General features: G+C 38.5%; 1 long non-coding RNA gene across 1 annotated transcript; it reads left to right on the top strand.

Annotated features, from left to right (window-relative positions):
• Window positions 1–1,463: 1,463 nt before the first annotated feature.
• LOC144256285 (uncharacterized) lies at window positions 1,464–14,210 on the top strand. The gene is made up of 5 exons (XR_013344060.1): window positions 1,464–1,564; window positions 2,332–2,429; window positions 4,038–4,112; window positions 12,200–12,394; window positions 14,159–14,210. It is a non-coding gene; the product is annotated as an uncharacterized LOC144256285 (long non-coding RNA).
• Window positions 14,211–19,794: the final 5,584 nt, after the last annotated feature.

Here is a 19,794-nt window from a genome sequence, read left to right as displayed (position 1 = left end):
CCTTCAGGCGGCAAGGTAGTGAGCCGCGTTGGCTTCCTTCAGGTGGCGAGGTAAGGCACCAGGTTGGGGTCTGCATGGGCGACAGCAGGGGCAGGGGCAGCGGCAGCGGCAGCTTCTTTCCAGCCTTGAGGTAAGGCAGCGGGTCTGGGCTCCTGTGGGTGTCGGCCTGGGTGGCTGCGGCGGCTGCTTCCTTCTTGCCGCGAGGTAAGGGAGAGGGAGGGTGGGGGTCGGAGTGGGGGTAGGCGTGGGGGTGGCAGCCAGGGGGGCGGGGGGCGACTTCAGCGGCCTCGCTTTCCTGCCGCCGCCTCGTTCCAGCTGCCGCTGCCACCTCGTTCCTGCCGCTGCTGCCTCGTTCTCGGTCCTGCCGCCGCGACTGAGGTCCGCTGTGGTAGCTGCGGCGGCAGCTTCGTTCCCGCCGGGAAGAAGGGGTGTCCGCGAGGGCTTCAGCCAGGGCAGTGGCAGCGGCAGCATCATTCCTGCTGCGAGGTAAGGCAGTGGGGCTGGGGTCAGCGTCGGGGGCAGTAGGGGCGGCGGCAGCTTCCTTCAGGCCGCAAGGTAGGGCTGCGGGGCTGGGGTCCTGGGGGGTGGGCAGTTAGGGCGGCAGTGGAGGCAGTTAAGTTTACGCCAGGAAGTAGGACACCATCCCCGTGGGCTTTGGCTGGGGCGCTGGCGGCGGCAGCTTCATTCCTGCTGCGAGGTAAGGCGGGGGCCTGGGGTCCGCGTCGGAGGCAGTAGGGGCAGCGGCAGCTTCCTTCAGGCCGCAAAGTAGGACGGCGGGGCTGGGGTCCTGGGGGGTGGGCAGTTAGGGCAGCGGCGGCGGCAGCGGCAGCTAGGTTCACGCCAGGCGTCCACGCCACCGGTGTCCCCGAGCTGCGGGGCCTTTTGGCTGCTCCTATTACTTGGCGGCTGGGGCAGCTAGCTGTCCGTGGGCAGCCTTCCCCACAGAGGGCCGCGGAGCTGCGTGGACGCTGGCAGCAGCGGTTGTAATAGCAGACTTGTTGGACAATAGTTGTTTTGTTTTTCTTAATCTGGATAATACTGGTTATAGGGAAACTGTTTATACTAAATTAGAGAATTATTCTATCCCCTTTCTCTCAGGGGTTGTACCACTGTGATAGTGTACTATGGCATAAGTACTGAGTTAAGAACTGGTTTTGGGGCTGGAGTTGTGGCTCAGCAGTAGAGTGCTTGCCTTACATGTGTGCAGCCCTGGGTTGGATCCTCAGCACATAAAAGTAAATAAATAAAATGAAGGTATTGTGTACAACTACAACTAAAAATAAATATTTTAAAAACAAAGAACTGGTTTTATATATGTTTGCTGTCAGAATGTTATCACAAAGGTATAAATGTGTGGACATGTTCAGTGAGCATTTATGTTGTTCCTATGATTTGGTGTAATTGAAATGTTTTCTTTTCAATTTCAATTAAGTTTTCCCTTATTCTTTCAGGTGTGGTATTTCTGTTTGGAAAAGTTTTTATTGAATCAGCCCAGACCCATGTGAGCTGTTGTGTCATGGTGAAAAACATTGAGCGAACGCTGTTCTTCCTTCCCCGTGAAATGGTAAGCATTAGTGATTAGCTTTGAGATTTCAGTAATTATATATGGCACCCATTCTCTATTCCAAGGTCAACCCTGTCCTTCAGTAGGGTAGCAGTTCTTCACAACCCCAATTCTTTCTTACTCCTTGCTTCATGACCACTGATTGTCAGCAATTCCAATAGAGGATGGGAAAATTAGAGAAATGAAGTTGAACTCAGTTTTTCAACTTGTTAGAGTAAAAGTGTCTGAGTTTTAATACAGAACGTTATATTTCCCTTACTCCTCATTTCCATAATAATTGGGCTTGGGACTCTAAGGCTCTAAAACGTGACATGGCATTTGGCCCAGTTTTCCTGCTCTTGTTGCATAGGCAGCTGTAATATTTCCCCTGTGGCCATTTAACAAGATCAGTTCCATTTGCTTCTTCTTTATTAGGACTTTTAATATCTCCAGCTCTCTCCCAGTATCAGCCCCTCCCCATTTCTGTTGAATTGTGGAGCATCTTGGTTAGGATTTATAATGCTTATTTTCCCATTGTTTCTTAGCATTGATCATCTTTGCCTTGCTTTATGATGCTTTGGGAGGAATTGGCCATTGGGTTTAGTATTTTTTAGGGATTGTTTTGCCTCTGAACTCATTGTTGAGACTGTGCTATTAAGTTTTTAAATGGGTGAGGATGAAAACTGTTTTAAACTTGGGTTTCTGGTGGTTAAGAAGATCTTATGTACAGATACTTTTTCTCCCTTTTCTCCTTCCCACGGGAGAACAAAAAATTGATCTAAATACAGGGAAGGAAACAGAAATTCCAGTTACAATGAAGGATGTTTACGATGAATTTGATGAAAGAATAGCAGCAAAATATAAAATTATGAAGTTCAAGTCCAAGGTTTGTATTTGGTTGTAAATTTTTGTCCAGCTTTCTTAATTTGTTGTTTGTTAATGTCTTGATTTTGTAAATAGGTATTGCATATCTACTTCATACAAAGTGCCTTCTGCATATCTCTAATTCATAGAATGGAAATCTCATAGGCATGAATATAAAAACTGTGTTAGATTTTTAAAAATATTTTGCTTTCTTTTTAAACTGCTTGTAAAATAATGGTCATGAATTTGAATATATAGATAACTCAAAGCAAATTACTTTAAATGCTTACATTTCATGTTTTTAATCTGAAATGGCAAAGAAAACATTTTGATTTTATAATTAGTTATTGCCAATGCGTTTTGATTAGAAGGTTAAGTAAGTTTTAGTTTTAAAAATCAGGGACTATGATGTTATTTCTGATAGAATGAAAGTCTTATATTCGTGATATGTATGACAAATTGTCCAAACTGGTGTTGGTGGCACATGCCTCTGATTCCAGTGACTTGGGAGGCTGAAGCAGAAGGATTACAAGTTTGAGACCAACCATAGTAACTTAGTGAGACCCTGTCTCAAAAAATAAAAATAGCTGGGGATATAGCTCAGTGGAGAATGCCCCTAAAAAAAGAAACTATATTTTGATTTTAGTGAGATATTGATGCCTTTGGCCATAATTGTGGGGTCTGTAGCCCACTAAAAATATGGGAAGTTAGTAGTGTTGGAAAGAAAGGGAGGATTGAGTTGCAAAAGATACAGCTAACACTCTTAACTACTTAAGTTTTGGATTGTGGCTGAGTTACTTCTTTAAATTTCCACAAGTAATAATGCACAAGGCCTTGGGTTTGATTCCTAGCACTGCAAACAAAAACTAAAAACATAAAATTCCAGAGACAATGTGTTGTAATGGTGAAGCATATGAATGTTAGAGTCAGGTTGCTTGTGATTTAAGTCTTAGCCCTGCTGCTTACTAGTATCTGACTGTGAACAAGTGCCAAGTGACTTCCCTGTGCCTGTTTCTTTATTTGACAAATGAGGCCCTATTGCAAGCATTGTCAAAAGGGTTAAATCTCTTGATTCATATTGAATGATTAGAATAGTACTTGACACATAGCCAATGCTTACTACATATGAACTATAATTATAATGTTGATTATTCTAGCAAGATGGAGTTGCTTAATGTCAATTAGTAACAAATAATTTTTATTTTTTGAGACAATGTTTTGCTATGTTTTATCAGTGAGGCATGTATAGCTCTGGACTTAAACTCACGATTCTCCTACCCAGACTTCTGAGAGTAGCTGGGATTATAGGCATGTGCCACAACCTGTCTCTTGACAAATGATTTAATGCATTAACATTGTAAAAAAAATCTCTTCTTGCTCCTATTTGAATGTAAATATTTTGATTTCTGTAGTGTCTAAGAGAAGTCTTTTTAACATTGTCACTATGAGTCTTAGTCCTAGTTGAAAGGTGAAAGGATACCTTTTTGGCTTTAATTACTCTTGTGTCCCATAAGGATGCTAGATTCCTGATGATTTAATATAGGAAAATGTATTATTTATGTAATGCTGGCTAATTTGAGTTTGAAAACTTTTTTGTCTTAATGATTTTTTAAAACATCTACTTATCCAGACAGTGGAAAAGAATTATGCTTTTGAGATACCTGATGTTCCCGAAAAATCTCAGTACTTGGAAGTTAGATACTCGGTAAGTTAAACCAAGAAAATTACCTGGTTTTGGTGAATGGCATTTTTTTCTACTTTTGAACTTTCAACTAGCTTTCAATTAGGAGTACTGACAGAACTCCTCAAGCCCACAGTTCATTGAGGTGGACTTATAGTAATGAATAACTGGAATGGATAAAATTAATTTTAAGTACATAGTCTACAGGTTATACTGTCTTTCTCTGCTTTCAAGTATGCATCTTTAAACAAATAACTTGAAACAGCACAATTGTTTGTCAAGTGGAATGAATGCCACATGATGGAGTTGGACATCATTAGTCTGTTAAGTGTCTCTTGTAAGCAGTGGAAAGGTGAGAGAGGAGTGTCAGTAGCATCATTATAGTGCTGCTCTTGCTCTTGCTCCTGTGACAGGCAAGGTCGTTGCTGTAGGGTGTTAATTAACTAGACCTTAACCTCTTTTTACCTTTGTTCTAGTGTTTTGATCCCACAATGTTGGAAAAGGGTTAGATATTGATTAACATTATTTTGCCCAAATTTCTGTGCCCTAAAGAAGATGTAGCACATCAGAAGCATTTGATAAATGTTGATGAATGAGTTTTAGATATACCTCAGTGTATTTCAAGGTAGATTAAAATAAGTACTAAGTAGCTACAAGTTTTGTATGGTCACAACCAAGAGCAGTGACAGGTTATTCTGCCTGGTGCATCCTGAGAAAGTTTTGGCCAGGAAATGGCCTTTGGGATTTGTGTCACTGGGACTGGAGCATATGGAGCATGCAGATGGGCTTTTATTTATGGGTAGCACTGGGTTATTATTTGGACCAAACCATGTTTTTTGAGGGGCCAGCCTCTCTCAGGTAGAGCTCTTTCCATTACAATGATAGAAGATAGACTTTAACCAACTTAAACAGTAAAGGGAAAGATTTTCTAAATGTGCAACGTGGAAGCACAGGTTTCAGCAGCAGGCCCAGCTTGATTTAGGCTTTTGGATGCCAACAGGACCCACTTTGCAGTTCTGGTTGTTCTCAATGCAGATTTCATAATCATTCCAGTAGCCAGTCTCCCTCTGCAGGGACAAGGTGTTGGGTACTTCCAAAACTGCCTATTTCCAGTTCAAATCCAGTGAAATGAAAGTCCAGCATGTCTCCATCTTTGCCTCCACCACAGCAGTCCTGACATCCGATATAATCACCTGGCCTTAGTTCCATGACTCTGCCTAGAAGATTCTTACGGTTGGGGAGGTGCTGCTAGGGACTTCACCCCAAGATGAGATACCAGAATCTCCTGAACTGATAGTGGAAAGAAGTGGCACGTGGGTGAAAAGAGGTGCTGCCAGCAGAGATAGCCAGCAGAGGATGCTCCTAATTCTTATTATTTACTATGAGACACCAGCGATACTCTGGGGTCACAGCTGCACAGCTTCCAACCATAACTCACCAGGTGCATGATGTTGTGCAAAGTGCTTCATCTCTCTGTGCTTCAGTTTCCTCATCTGCAGAAAATAAATAGTAAGTCCACATCATAGTGTTATAGAGAAACCTAATGAACTTTTTACAAATGTTTTAGAATATTGTGCTGAAAGTGCCTGTCAGATTTAATGAAGTTGTCATTATGAAATGAATTATTTTCCCTGTGATTTTATATTTACTCAGTTATTCTGGTCATTCCCAGCCCCCACTTGGAAATAGAAGTGGCGGGAAGTCGTCCACCTCTCAAGTACGTATCAGTATGATTAAAACATAGGGCTGGGACTGTGGCCCTTTTTGCTCCCTGCCATAAACATCACTGTGCATGGTGAGGTCCTTGTAATATTCAGCTCAAGGTCTGTATTGGAAAACCTAGCCACTCTGCATTTGGTGGCATTATTGAAAACCAGGAGGAAACCGTATCATTTGGGCCATTTGCAGAAGGACTTTACAAACTAACTTAAAATGTTGGAACATTCTGTCAATTACAATCTAAACCAGGACCCATTCCCATGAGGAAACAGCCCATGTTGGCTGGCCAGGGGTTTGATATGACCTTCTTTTTCTTGGCCCCTTCTTATGGTGTGAATGAGCACAGAGCAGGAGTGAGGAAGGGGGAGACAGAGGGAGGGAGGAGGAGGGAGAGGATGGGAGGGAGAGAGAGATTGAGAGAGATTTAGAAAGAGAGAGAGAGAGAGAGAGATAAATAGATATTGGGAGATTGAGATATTTATAAAGCCTTAGGTAATAAAAATTTTAAAAATGTGATGTCAGTCGTTAAAAATGACCTGGAGTATTGTGTCCCAATTATTTATGCAATAAGCAATTTGAGGGCTTTATGTTGTTGTTGTTGGTGGTGGTGGTGGTGGTGGTCATATGTGTCTTATTTCACCAACATCTTCTACTTGTAAAGCAATTGGCTTATGAGTCATGTTCTTCTACTACCTGTTCTAAAACCAGCCAAATCTTCTAAATATTGGAGTATTCTGGAGCAGAGGTTCTCTAAGTGTGGTCCCAATGCCAGCAGAGTCATACTCATAGAATGACAATGAATGCCCATTCACAGGACTTATATGGAGTGGCAGTGGTCATCTTCCTGGCCAGTTCCCTCATTAGCCTAGAAGGTAAGAGGCATTCTGATGGACATTTTAAGAGTTGCTGGCATTTACCATAATGGGATGGGGCCATTAAGGGAGGTGCTTGGAATCTTGTGATTAGAAGAGTTCAGGTACAACCTGGAAGATTATCTGGAACAGAATTCTTAAAATTAGCACCTGATGGCTGTATCCACACCACTCTATTTTATTTATTTATTAATTCTTTTTAGCAAAAATTTATATCAGAACACAGTTAACACTATGAATTTGTGGCAAGATACTAAATCTGAACTCTAAATAGGTCATATTGTCCATAGTATTTGCACCTTGTAATTTATAGAACATCATCATTCAATATTTTTTGCTATTATGGAAATGTTCTGTACCTTTCCTGTCTAATCTTTAGCTTCAAGCAAATAATATTTTGGCATATAGATATTATGACAAACAACTGAGTTTGTTCCTTCAATGGATTACATGGCCATGGCCACAACATTAAGTAGCATTATTCTAGAACACAAAACCATACAATGGAAGCATTTCCTCTAAAAACTGAAAAAAGACAGGGATGCTCTCCTTTACCACTTCTATTTAATATAGTTCTTGAAACAGTATCCTGAGCAATTAAACAGATGGAAGAAACTAATGGACTATCTATAGGTAAAGAAGAACTCATTAGCACTATTTGTTGACAATATAATTACATACCTAGAAGACCCATCAAATTTCATCAGAAAACTGCTAGAATTAGGAAAACAATTCAGAAAAGTAACAGGCTACAAAATCAACACTCATAAATCAAAGGCATTTCTTTATATTAGTGACAAATCCACTGAAAGAAAAATGACAAAATTACCCCATTTAGAATAGTATCATAAATAATAATAAAATACTTGAGAATCAACTTAACAAAAGAGGTGATAGACCTCTACAATAAAAACTAAACAATCTTAAGAAAAACAATCAAATAAAACATGGGAAGATGGAAAGATTTACCTTTTTTTTTGTTTGGATAGACAGAATTAATGTTGTATAATGACCATACCACCAAAAGCATTATACAGATTTAATGCAATTTCAATCAAAATTCCAATGACATTCCTCATAGAAATAGAAAAAGCAGTCATAAAATTTATCTGGCAAAATAAGAGACACAGGATAGCTACAGCAATCTTTAGCAAGAAGAGTGAAGCAGACATCACAATACCAGAACTTAAACTATGCTACATATTAATAATAACAAAAACAGTATGGTGTTGGCACCGAAATAGACTCGTATAACAATGGTACGGAATAGATAACACTGAGACTAACTCCCATAATTACCGTTATCTTATATTTGACAAAGGCATCAATAATATACATTGGAGAAAAGATAGTGTCTTCAAAAAATGATGCTGGAAAAATTGGAAATTCATATGCAATAAAATGTAATCAAACCCCTATGTCTCACCATGCACAAAATTCAACTCAAATTGAATCAAGGACATAGAAATTATACCAGAGATACTATTTCTCTTAGAAGAAAAAGTAGGCCCGAATCTCCATCATATCTATTTATTCCGCCACTTTTTAAATAATAATCCATAGCCCAATAATTACTATTAAGCATCAATTTATAGGATGAATGCAAACTAAAACTGTTCTTAGCAAAAAAAAAATAATAATAATCAGTGAAGTGATTAGAGAGCCTAGTAATTGGAAACACATTCTTACCACATGCAAATCAGATATAGAACTAATCTCTGGAATATATAAAGAACTAAAAAATCTTTAAAAGAAAAAAAAGAAATAACCCAATCAACAAATGACCAAGAAATTGAACAGATACTTCTCAGAAGATGAGAAGATGATATACAATCTATAAACACATACATGAAAAATTGTTCAACATTCCTAGCAATTAGAGAAATGCTAGTTAAAACGACTGTATGAATTCATCTTACTCCATTCATTTAAGAATATAAACTACATAATTGTTGGCGAGCATGTGGGTAAAATGCACATACTCGTACAATGCTGGTGGGATTTCAAATTGGTGCAGCTAATCTGGAAGCAGTATGGAGATTCTTTGGGAAACTTTGAATGAAACCACAATTTGACCCAGCTATCCCAATCCTTGTTCTGTACATAAGGAATTAATAACAGAATACTACAGGGACACAGCCACATCAATGTTTATAGCAGCACAATTCACAATAGCTAAACTGTGGAGCCAACCTAGATTCCCTTCATTAGATGAATGGATACAGAAAATGTGATTATATATATATATATATATATATATATATATATATATACACATATATATATATATATACACATATATATATATACACACACAATAGAATATTATTTAGCATTAGAAGAGAATAAAATTACGACAATTTCTGGTAAATTGATGGAGCTGGAGAATATAATGCTAAGTGAAATTTTCCAATCCACAAGAAACAAATGTGAAATTATTTTTCTGATTTAAGGATACTAATTCATAACATGTTGTAGGAGGGGGCAGGATGGGAGGATTAATTAGACTCCAGATAAAGCAAAGGAGAAAAGGGGGTAGAGGGGAAGGAAGGGGGTATATGAGTAAGAAAGGCAGTGGAATGTGATGGTTTTCATTACCCGAAGTACATGTATGAAGCCAGAAGGATAAGACTCTACTTTGTGTACAACCAGAGATACAAAATAAAATGTGCTCTATAGGTGTAATATGGATTTTAAGCCATTCTTTTGTTATATATTACAAATTAAATTTTAAAAAAGAAAATATATACATACAAAAAAATCAGACAGTGGTTTTTAGGTCATTAAGTTGTTTCCCAATTTAAGCAATCTCCAACATATTATTCATACATAAAGATTTTCTTATAAATTTAATAATTCATTTTAAAATAAATTAAATCATCAATTCAAAGGTAATATTTGACAGAAATAGACATTGGTGGTTGAGGTTTTTTTTTTTTTTTGCATTGATGGAATGACTTACTTTGAACATGCAAGTGTTGTCTAGTGAAAGAACTGAGCCTTTACAGGTACTGTCTTTCTGCTAAAATGTTACTGATAGTGAGTGCAGGATGGGTAGAGACTACTGTGTGAAAGAGTTTGCAGTGAGATGCTCTAGACAGATAGCACCCTTTCTATCCCTGGGTATAGTGTAATTCAAGGATGATGGGAGATTATAAAAAGGAAGGTGTGTGAAGTAGCGAGGCTGGGGTCCCCGTGGAGGGCAGCGGGTGGGGGGGGGGCGCGGGCGCCACAATGGCTGCAGTTTCCTTCCTGCCACAAGGTAAGGGGCGGGGGAGGAGCCTGGGGTCCGCTTGGTGGTCAGCCAGGGCGGCTGCAGCGGAACTGTATCATTTGGGCCACCGGACCATTTGCAGAAGGACTTTACAAACTAACTTAAAATGTTGGAACATTCTGTCAATTACAACCTTCCTTCCCACAGCGAGGTAAGTTGGCGGGGCTTGGGTCCGGTGGTCGTCAGCCAAGGCGGCGGCTGCAGCTTCATTCTGGCTGCAAGGTAAGGTGTCGGGGCTGGGGTCCTAGTGGGGGGCAACCGGGGCGTGGCAGCGGCAGCTTCCTTCCCACCGCAATGTAAGCGGGCCTTAAGTAAGGGGGGCTGGAGTTTGCATGCGGGCAGTGGAGGGGGTCGGCGGCGGCTTCCTTCAGGCAGCGAGGTGAGGCACGAGGCTGGGGTCCGCCGCAGCTTCATTCTTCCTCCAGGTAAGGCAGCGGGTCTGGGCTCCTGTGGGCGTCAGCCTTGGTGGCAGCAGCAGCTTTGTTCTTGCTGCGAGGTAAGGCAGCGGGGGCGGCCGCCGCCTCATTCCTGCCAACGCCTCCTTCCTGCCGCCGCCTCGTTCCTGCTGCCGCTTTGGGGGCAGCTAGGGCTATGGTAGCAGCGGCAGTAGCTTTGTTACCGCCAGGAAGTAGGGCAGCAGGGATGGTGTCCGCGTGGACTTCAGCTGGGGCGGTGGCGGCAGCAGCTTCATTTTCTGGCCGCGAGGTAAGGCATAGGGGCTGGGGTCCACGTGGGGGGCATCCTGGGAGTGGCGGCGGCAGCTTCCTTCCCACCAGTGTAAGCGGGGCTGGAGTCCCCGTGGGGGCAGTGGAGGGGAGCGGCCTTGGCTTCCTTCAGGCGTCGAGGTAAGGCACCAGGCTGGGGTCTGCATGGGCGGCAGCGGCAGCGGGGCGGCCGTGGTGGGGCGGCGGCGACGGCGTCCCAGCCTCGAGGTAAGGCAGCGGGTCTGGGCTCCTGTGGGTGTCGGCCTGGGTGGCGTTGGCTGCTTCCTTCCTGCTGCTAGGTAAGGGAGAGGGAGGGTGGGGGTCAGCGTGGGGGTCGGTGTAGGGGTGGCAGCCAGGGGGGCGGGGGGCGACATCAGCGGCCTCGCGTTCCTGCCGCAGCCTGGTTCCTGCCTCTGCGACTGAGGTCGGCTTTGGGGGCAGCTAGGGCTGTGGTAGCGGCGGCGGCAGCTTCATTCCTGCCAGGAAGTAGGGCAGCGGGAATGGTGTCCCCGTGGGCTTCAGCCAGGGCAGTGGCAGGGGAAACTTCTTTCCCGCTGCAGGTAAGGCGGCGGGGCTGGGGACCACGTGGGGGGCAGTAGGGGGGGGCGGCAGCTTCCTTCAGGCGGCAAGGTAGGGCAGCGGGGCTGGGGTCTTGGGGGGTGGGCAGTTAGGGCAGCGGCAGCTACGTTCACACCAGGCGTCCACCCCACCGGTGTCCCTGAGCTGTGGGGCCTTTTGACTGCTCCTATTACTTGGCGGCTGGGCTGCAAGCTGTCCATGGGCGGCCTTCCCCACAAAGGGCCGCGGACATTTGTTGCAGTTCTTGGGGCTTCGTTGTTTTTCCCTGGGCTTTTACCCTTCTTTTTGGTTAATTTTGGATAAAATGTCCCCCGTGATGTAAAGATTGAGCAAGGAACCTTGGTGATGTGGGGAGCTTTGCAGAAAGTGCAGTTTGGATTTTGCTTTTCCCATGGTGGCGGCTGGATGAATCTTCACTGCTGGCCCTGGAAAAGGCTAGGGCAGCTTGTTAGTTGAGTTTTAAATTTCCCAGTGTAGTTTTTAAAGGTTTTACGTGCATAGAAGAGGGATGTTCACCTTAAATAAGCATATGAGCGGTTAACAGGGAATGTTTTCCTCTGGGAAAGGGAATTTGGTAGCTCTGACCATGTCAGTCTGTGAATATTTAGATGTGTAGTGACTTTTTAACATTTTTCATAAAAACCTGTTATTTACAGTGTGTCATATCTTGTTAATACTCCTTGCCTTAAGTTCCCCGGCAAATCTTTTTCATGCCTTCTGAGAAAGTAGACAATTGATAGATTATCCAAGGAATGGAAAAAAATGTGAGTGGGTGATTTCGGACAATCCCTGAGAGCTGGCATTGTAAGACTCATCCTATCCCCAGTAACATTTTCATACAATAAATGTGAACACTTTTGAAGCCTTTTTATAAAGATACAATTTGGGAATAATATTAAGGTAAGGAAAAGCTGTTGATTGATTTCTTAGATTAACATTTCTTCCCTTTTCTCTTTAAAAAAGTTTTCCAAGTGACAACTTCATGAAGATGGCCAGTGATAAGCAAATGTGCGATGATGATGACAGCCCCAGCACCAGCAGTGGCAGTTCAGATGTGAACCAGCAAGACCCTGCTGCTCCAGAGCCTGAAGATCATGAAGAAACAACCTTCTGCCACCCATCGGAAGAAGAGCACCAAACTCTCTAGCAAAACCACTGGTAAGTTATCCACTAGTGCTAAAAGGTAACATTGTCAGGTTGTCTTCCCAGCAATTAGATGCTTTTATTTTTACATCAAGAACAATACTCCAGAAATACTTCATGACCAGTTTTATTTGTACTTGAATGAATTGTCATCCTTTAGGGAGCATGAAAATGTCCTCACTAAAATTATGCTTCTAAGCAAACTTATTCTGTACTTTGGTAATTTCAGCAAGAGTCCTAGAGACTGAATTCTCATCCTGAGAGTTTAAGGAGTTGGCAAGGAAAATTTGTGAAACTGAATTAGATGGTACATTGGGGATGTTTCCTTTTGTGAGTTATACTCTTGAGTGAAATTAGCACGTGTCCACGTGGGTGTCCGTCCAGGCATCTGTGGTGGCAGTTTCATAAAAGGAAATGTGTAACTTTTCATGAAAGGAAATGATCAAAAAAGTTTATATTTGCTAAAAAAATGTTGAATGTCAGACCTTGGCTTTTTTTGAAAGCAGATTTTAAATTTGCTTAGTTTTACAAACAAGTCTTTAAATTCTGCATAATAGGTACAATTTTTTTGTAGTCATCCCTCCTTGTTCTTGTGAGAACAAATAAAACTGAAAAGTAGCCATTAACAATCTCAGGTGTCACTTTGCTGTTAAAACTTTGCACATCTTTAAAACTTGTGGATGTTCTTGACATAGTATTGAAAATCAACAGCAGGAAAAAACATTTTGTTGGTTGGAAGTGAAAGATTATTTGTTTCCTGCTGACTTTTATTTTCTATGATGGCAAAAAAATCCATCAATGGGACTCCATCAGTGATAGTGGTTGTATTGAGTAGAACTCTTGTATCAGACATAAAAGGTACCTATAGCATTACCTAATGGTGATGTTTTGTTGTTTTTCATTGATCACAACTAAAAGAAAAAGAGAATATAAAAACTGATCAATCATTGCATTTTATAGTGATTCATGTTCTTATTTTTCTATATATTTTCACCGTCATTGCACCATTAATCAAACACTAATGAACTTGAGAATATTATATTGAATAGCAGCAGTCTTTGAAATAATTTAAAATTCTTCTCAGTGTGTTGTAATCTTGTGGAGAGAACATTAAACAACTTTTGAAAACATTGTAAATTTCAAGAAAATCAGAGAAATGCTTTTTCCCCTTACCTCAAGGCCCTCTTTCCTCCAACAGTATGGAATTTAAATTTACATGCTGTACCTAAGATCAGAGAAAAGAAATGGTTAAGTAAGATTGCTAAAATAGTCCTTGGAAGTTTTTCATTGTTAAAGTTATTTGTAAATTTTAAACTTTTTTTTAAACAGATAAAATATTGACAAAACTATTAATGTGCTCTTGCAATAGCTTTCTAATTTTTACCACAGTAAAAGTGGATTGAAGTCATTGTCAAAAATATTCTAGTGTTTTTCCTCCTTCCGTTTTGTCTCATTTGCATATAAGCTTCAAAGAGAATTTCTTTGGTAAAAAGAGTTTTAAAATAGATTTTATATTGTTTTGTTGAGTAGTAGTGGAGGACTTTCTCAAATCAGGTGTAAATGACTTACCTATTTACAGTAGCAAGTGAGAAAAAAGCTGCAATTTTCTGTTAAGGAGTTTGGGTTATGCCTCTGAGAACGAAGAGGAAGCAGCCATGTTAGCATTACTGAAGGCAAAACCAGCCTTCATTTACCTGCATGATGGTAGAGGGCATTCTTATTTTCTGGTTATTCTTTAGACTGTCTCAAATCCTTTTTGTCTGTTCCCATTTCACTAAGGGAATTGAGAAGGATCTAGCTGAAATAACCCTTAATCCTCTCCTAACTGCAGGTAAGAAACAAAGTTTGTTGTTTTGATTTCTAAATTGTGGAAACAATATTAGGAGATGAATGTATTATCCTTGTATGTATGTGCAGCAGAAGAGGCTAGCTAGCTATGTTTGCTTCCTTAAAGCTTTGCAAGTGCTTTAAACAAAAATTGCCTAGGTAATTAAATTAAATTAGGAGAAAAATACTCTTAGCATGTATCGTATATTCTGTACTTATGAATATACTGATCTTGTGCTTCTTGCTGAGATTTGTTTGAGTGGTGTTGATTTTTCTGTTGTTTTTCTGTGGATTATATTTATTCACAAGTATTTTGTAGAAACCTGTAAGGTTTTAAGTTTTAAAGTTAGTGCTTGTGTGCAATCTGAATTGATTTTCCAAATTTAGAAATTGTTGAATATGGTGTTACAAAATGTAATAGCATTAAACAAGAGTATAGTTGTATCTGTTTGATTTATTCAGTAACTTGCCTAAAGGACAAATTTTATGTGCTAAGCTATGGTTGTAGTTGTTATTTTCTAGAAAACACATTGTTGGAATTATTTACATTTTAAGCAAATATCCTAATGACTTGGGAAAATTCTTAGTAGTAAATTAATTGTAATTGTGAGAAGAATCAAATTCAGTGGAACTCAAGAATTTAAGATTGTTTGACAAATTGTATTAAAAGTAGCTGGTTGATTTGTTTTCATTTGTGTCTTATATAGTGTTCTGTTTATTTTTGAATGGTGACTGTATGGTTGACAAAATTTATCAAATTTAGAGAGCAAAATTATAAATAAATTGCATAGAAGTATGTGCTCAAGAATGTGAGGGGAAGGGATGCTATAATTAAGGCAGTGTTATGCTTTGATATAAAAATGTTTTGGTGTTTAACCTGTGTTTTTGCTACAAATTGTGTTTGCACATGTTGATCAGCACCATCTCTGAAGACTACTTGAGACATAATAAGGAATAATCCATTTGCTACTTATTGTGTGTGTTAACCAGATTCCCAGATAAGGGGGATCTGATCCTGATTTTTCCAGTGAATTAACAGTTTTGCTTATATTTGTAGTCACAGCCATTTCAGTTTAAAAAGGAGACATGAATGTGAACTAATTATAAACAGAGTGGTATGTCAGATCTCAAAATATTACTTAAAAAGTATACTGCTCAATAGTGTAGCCAGTAGCCACATTCTGACTATGGACCATGATGTTGTGGTTAGTTCAAAATGTGATATGCTGTAAGTGTGAAATGCATACTGGATTTTGAAAACTTAGTACAATTTGTAAAAGAATAAATATTTTAAAGATATTTATTACATGTTGAAATAATATTTGGCATGTTTAGTAAGTGTTTTAAAATTGTATTTTTATCATTTTAGCATAGTTATTAGAAAATTCAAAATTACGTGTGTAAGTTGCATTATAATTTTGTTGAACAGTATTGCTTTAGAGAAGTAAATCAGTATTTCTTTTAGCCTTCTAAATGGTGTGTCAAATCTGTACCATTTAGGAGGTCAAGTTAAATTTGCTCTTTGGAAGAATCACTTAACTTTCAGAGTATATTCTGATAATTTTCACTATGAAAGATGTAAAGATCTGTCAATTTAAAACTCACATGTCTTAAACTTGCATGTCAGGTCAAACGTTTTTAAGGGTTTCTGTTGATTTTCTGCAAATGGCTTAAACCAGTGTATTAATATACATCTAGAGAACATAGTAGACATATTGAATGCTTTCAGAGCAGTAATGTACTGGTACATTTGGTAAAGGAATGTACTTTAATAAGTGTTTAACTCAGGACTGTTTCCACAAGGTCACAGGATTATTTTAGATGGAGTAAAATCTTTCTGTGAAATAGAAAGTAAGTTTCACTTATCGCATATTTTTTCTCTTTATATACCAGATTTCATTTAAGTTCATGAAATAATGCTTAACATTTAGTTATTTAACTAGTGAAGCAGTAAAACTTTGGGCTTGCTTGTGCACAGTAACATGGAATACTTATATCTATTTTCTTTTGTCACAGTCTTTGGTGACTGTTGGCTATTGAAAAGGATATCTTTTAACTTCTCTAGTTCTTTAATATCTGAGTTTGTTTGTGGCTGTGTAAGTGATTCAGGAAAAAAAACAAATGTAAAATACAAGTTTCTTAGGAAATTAGAAGTTATTTCTTACTACTTTGGGGAGAGACTTTTTTCCATGTACCTCATATGTAAAATAATGCAGATGCTTTTGTGTGTCTTTGGATTCTCCTGGGTAGAAGGTTAGTTCTTGTAATTTTGATAGAAAAACCTAAATTTGCGTTGTGTTTTTGCTTTCATGCCAGAAAATGCAATAGATTGTGGTATTATATTTCTTTTAACTCATAGCTGCATAAATGAGAATTTTAGCTTTATGGTAGTTGTATTATTTAGATTTGTTAATTTATGTTGTAATTCAAAATGGGATTCCACAATCATAAGTACATTTAGAATTTGTGGGTTAATATTGCATGAGACCTTTGAAACCTTATGCTTGCTACGTCCAGGTGCAATTATTTAATTATGGCTTTTGGTAAGGGTGTGTGTGTGTGTGTGTGTGTGTGTGTGTATGTGTGTATAAACTTGTCAAAGTATGTGACAGTGTTAATTATACCTCAGGGAAGACATGCTAAGTGTATCTGGGTACATTCAGGATAATGTTGAATGAGATATAGGAAAACCAGAATTACTTGTACTAGGGCGATTTGTCTTAAATCCCATCTTTTGTTTTAATTAATAAGTTATTCTTTAGTTACGTCATTAGGTCTAATATACACATCCAGGATGGCCTTTGGGTAGATATCATTGTCAAATTAAATGCATGACTTTAAAAGTGTTTGATTATATGTCAATAGGAATACTTCTTTTTCTTTTAGTAAAAAAGGTTGATAAAGATTTAATTTCTAATGATTTGATGGTATTTTAGGTTTTAAGTATTGAAGGCCTGTGGGCCAATGCATTTTAAACACAGGGAAATAATATATGTTTTTTGGTTTACGTTTATACTTTTTACATTCTATATTTTAGATTAGGGTATAAAAATCAATTCACCAGTAAGCATGAAGGGAAATTATTATGAACATCCCTTTGTTTTACAGAAATTTATGGACGAGAGTTGTTTAGTAATGTGTTGACATTTACGTTCTATTTATCAAAGGATGTGCTTCCTTTTCCACTTATAGTGAGCACTTGTGTAAACAGCAAAAGTTTAGAAAGTTGCTGGATTTCTAAGTTAATCTTGAATTTCTTTTCCTGTATAGAGGTTACAAACATGTACTCCTAAATATTAATGGGTTTGGGCTGAATCTATGTTAAAGAAGATATTCAAGAGTAATTGTAAATCGTTTTTGGATGAGAGGAAGGCCTTATGGGGGGTAGATATTACAGTTTCAAGTTTATATTAATCATATGTTGACTATCAAAACCTGAAATCAGCTACTATAATACTTGTAAATACCATAATACTTGCAAATTTTGTTAACTTCCCTTTTTAAAAGAAAGAAAAGGAAGTAGCATAAGTTCTAAATCAGAAGTTGGCAATTTGCACATAAGAGTAATTTTCTGAAGATAAACTGTGTTTCTGATGGTTGCCATATCTCTCACTATTGTCCAGTGTAGATTAGAACTTTGCTAATTAAAGGTGATCTTCAGACCAGCAACATCTGTATCACAGGTGTGATTGTTAAAACTCAGAATGTTGTTTTCCCCTAACCAGAAGTACTGAGTCCGAATCTGAATTTAATAAGATTGCTAACTGAATTGTGTGTCTATTGAGGTTGTAAAAATCCTGCTACTGAAGCAAAACTGTTCAGATCCATGCTGTGCCACTATTGGCATGCCACTTTATATAAGTTATGGGATATTTCTGTTCTTCAGTTTCTCAAGTTGTAAAATGAAGATTAAGTTGATCTCCCCATTGTATAATTGTTGTGAGGATGAAATGAATTTGTTGAAAGTTTTGTTAACCACATAAATTGGATCCCTAAAGTGGATACAGCATGATAAAAGTAGGTGAGACAGTTAAGCAGCATGTCCTCACTCTTGCTGGTGTGTGCTCCAGTGCATCCATATCCTACTTATAGGAATAATTACATCTTTATTTATCATCTAATTATTGAGAACATATCAAGCAGTTTGTTTTAGTGTGAATAAAAGCAGGTTTTTTAAAACTTGAGTTAAAACAGAAAATTAGCCTAAAAGTGTTGATCATAGATGAACAAATACTCAATCCCTTCCAAAAAAAATATGTATAAACTTAATGATACTTAAAAATAATGTCTTGGGGCTGGGGCTGTAGCTTAGTGGCAGAATGCTTGCCTAGCATGTGTGAGGCACTGGGTTTGATCCTAAGCATCACATAAAAAAAACATAAAATATATGCATTCTGTCCATCTACAACTACAAAAAAATGTTTTAAAAAGTATTTATAAGAATACTATGACTATGACTGCCCAGTAAAGTATAATAAAATTTTTTGATAGTTGTATTAGTTAATGTTTTCCCCTCTTTAAATATCCCATTTTAAGAGTTTGTGATTTTATTCAGAATGCAGTAATTTCAATATTTGTAAAATTTACACTCATAATAGTATAGTTTACCAATTACTTCAACATAATGTAGTGTAATTCCAGGCAAAACAGTGAGTTGGAATTCGAAAAAAAATATTAAATAACTCATATTCTTTACTTTTTTCATAATTGTGATCTTTAATATTATTCACTTAAAGATTATTTAGCTATCATTTCTATTTGCTTATAGGAAGTAGTTGATAATTACAGTAATTCTAATTGTGTCTCCCATATATGCCAGTGGAGCAGAAGGACTCAGTTACCATTGAATGATTCAAAACATTTATCCAAACTAGTGATTGATTGAAAATAATATCTCCCCACATAAGGTCACATTTTTATTAGCTGTCTATTATGTTCAATGACGATAGTGTAAGGAGAAAGTGGGTGAAAACCTTGGGTACTTTTTAAAAACCTAAATGGTTATTTCAAAGCAACATGAAGCAAATTGTTAATTTTCTTTCTGCAAGTAAATGATTGGTACCTTTTTCTCTCCTTGAATGTGTTGCTGTAACAGAATGTAGATTATGTTTAATTATGAGGGAAATCAACAAGTCTTGCTTAGAGTACAAGAGCATTCAGATTGAGAAAACTGAATGGGAAAACTTTATCTTCCATTCTCCTCTTTTCTACAAATATGATATAACAAAACCACTTGTAGATGTATTAGATCTACAGGCATATAAAGTGATGATTTTTTCTTTCCATATTTCTTTAGACAATAATTGTATTTGGGGGGGCTGGGCTTGTGGCTCAGTGATACAGTGTTTGCCTAGCATGTGCGACGCCCTGCATTCAATCCTAAGCACCACATAAAAATAAATAAATAAAATAAAGGTATGTATCCAACTACAACTAAACATTAAATTAAAAAAAGAATTGTGTTTGGGCATTTCATTAGAATTTAAAAGATGAAATATCTTTAAACATTTAATGTTCCTATTGCATCTGGATCACGGAAGTTTTTGCCTCTTCCCCCATATTCATAGTCTAGGAGATAGTTGACAATA

Source organism: Urocitellus parryii, chromosome 7, assembly GCF_045843805.1.
Source record: "Urocitellus parryii isolate mUroPar1 chromosome 7, mUroPar1.hap1, whole genome shotgun sequence".
In the NCBI taxonomy this organism is placed as follows: Eukaryota; Metazoa; Chordata; class Mammalia; order Rodentia; family Sciuridae; genus Urocitellus; species Urocitellus parryii.
This window is presented reverse-complemented; position numbering and strand designations above follow the sequence as displayed.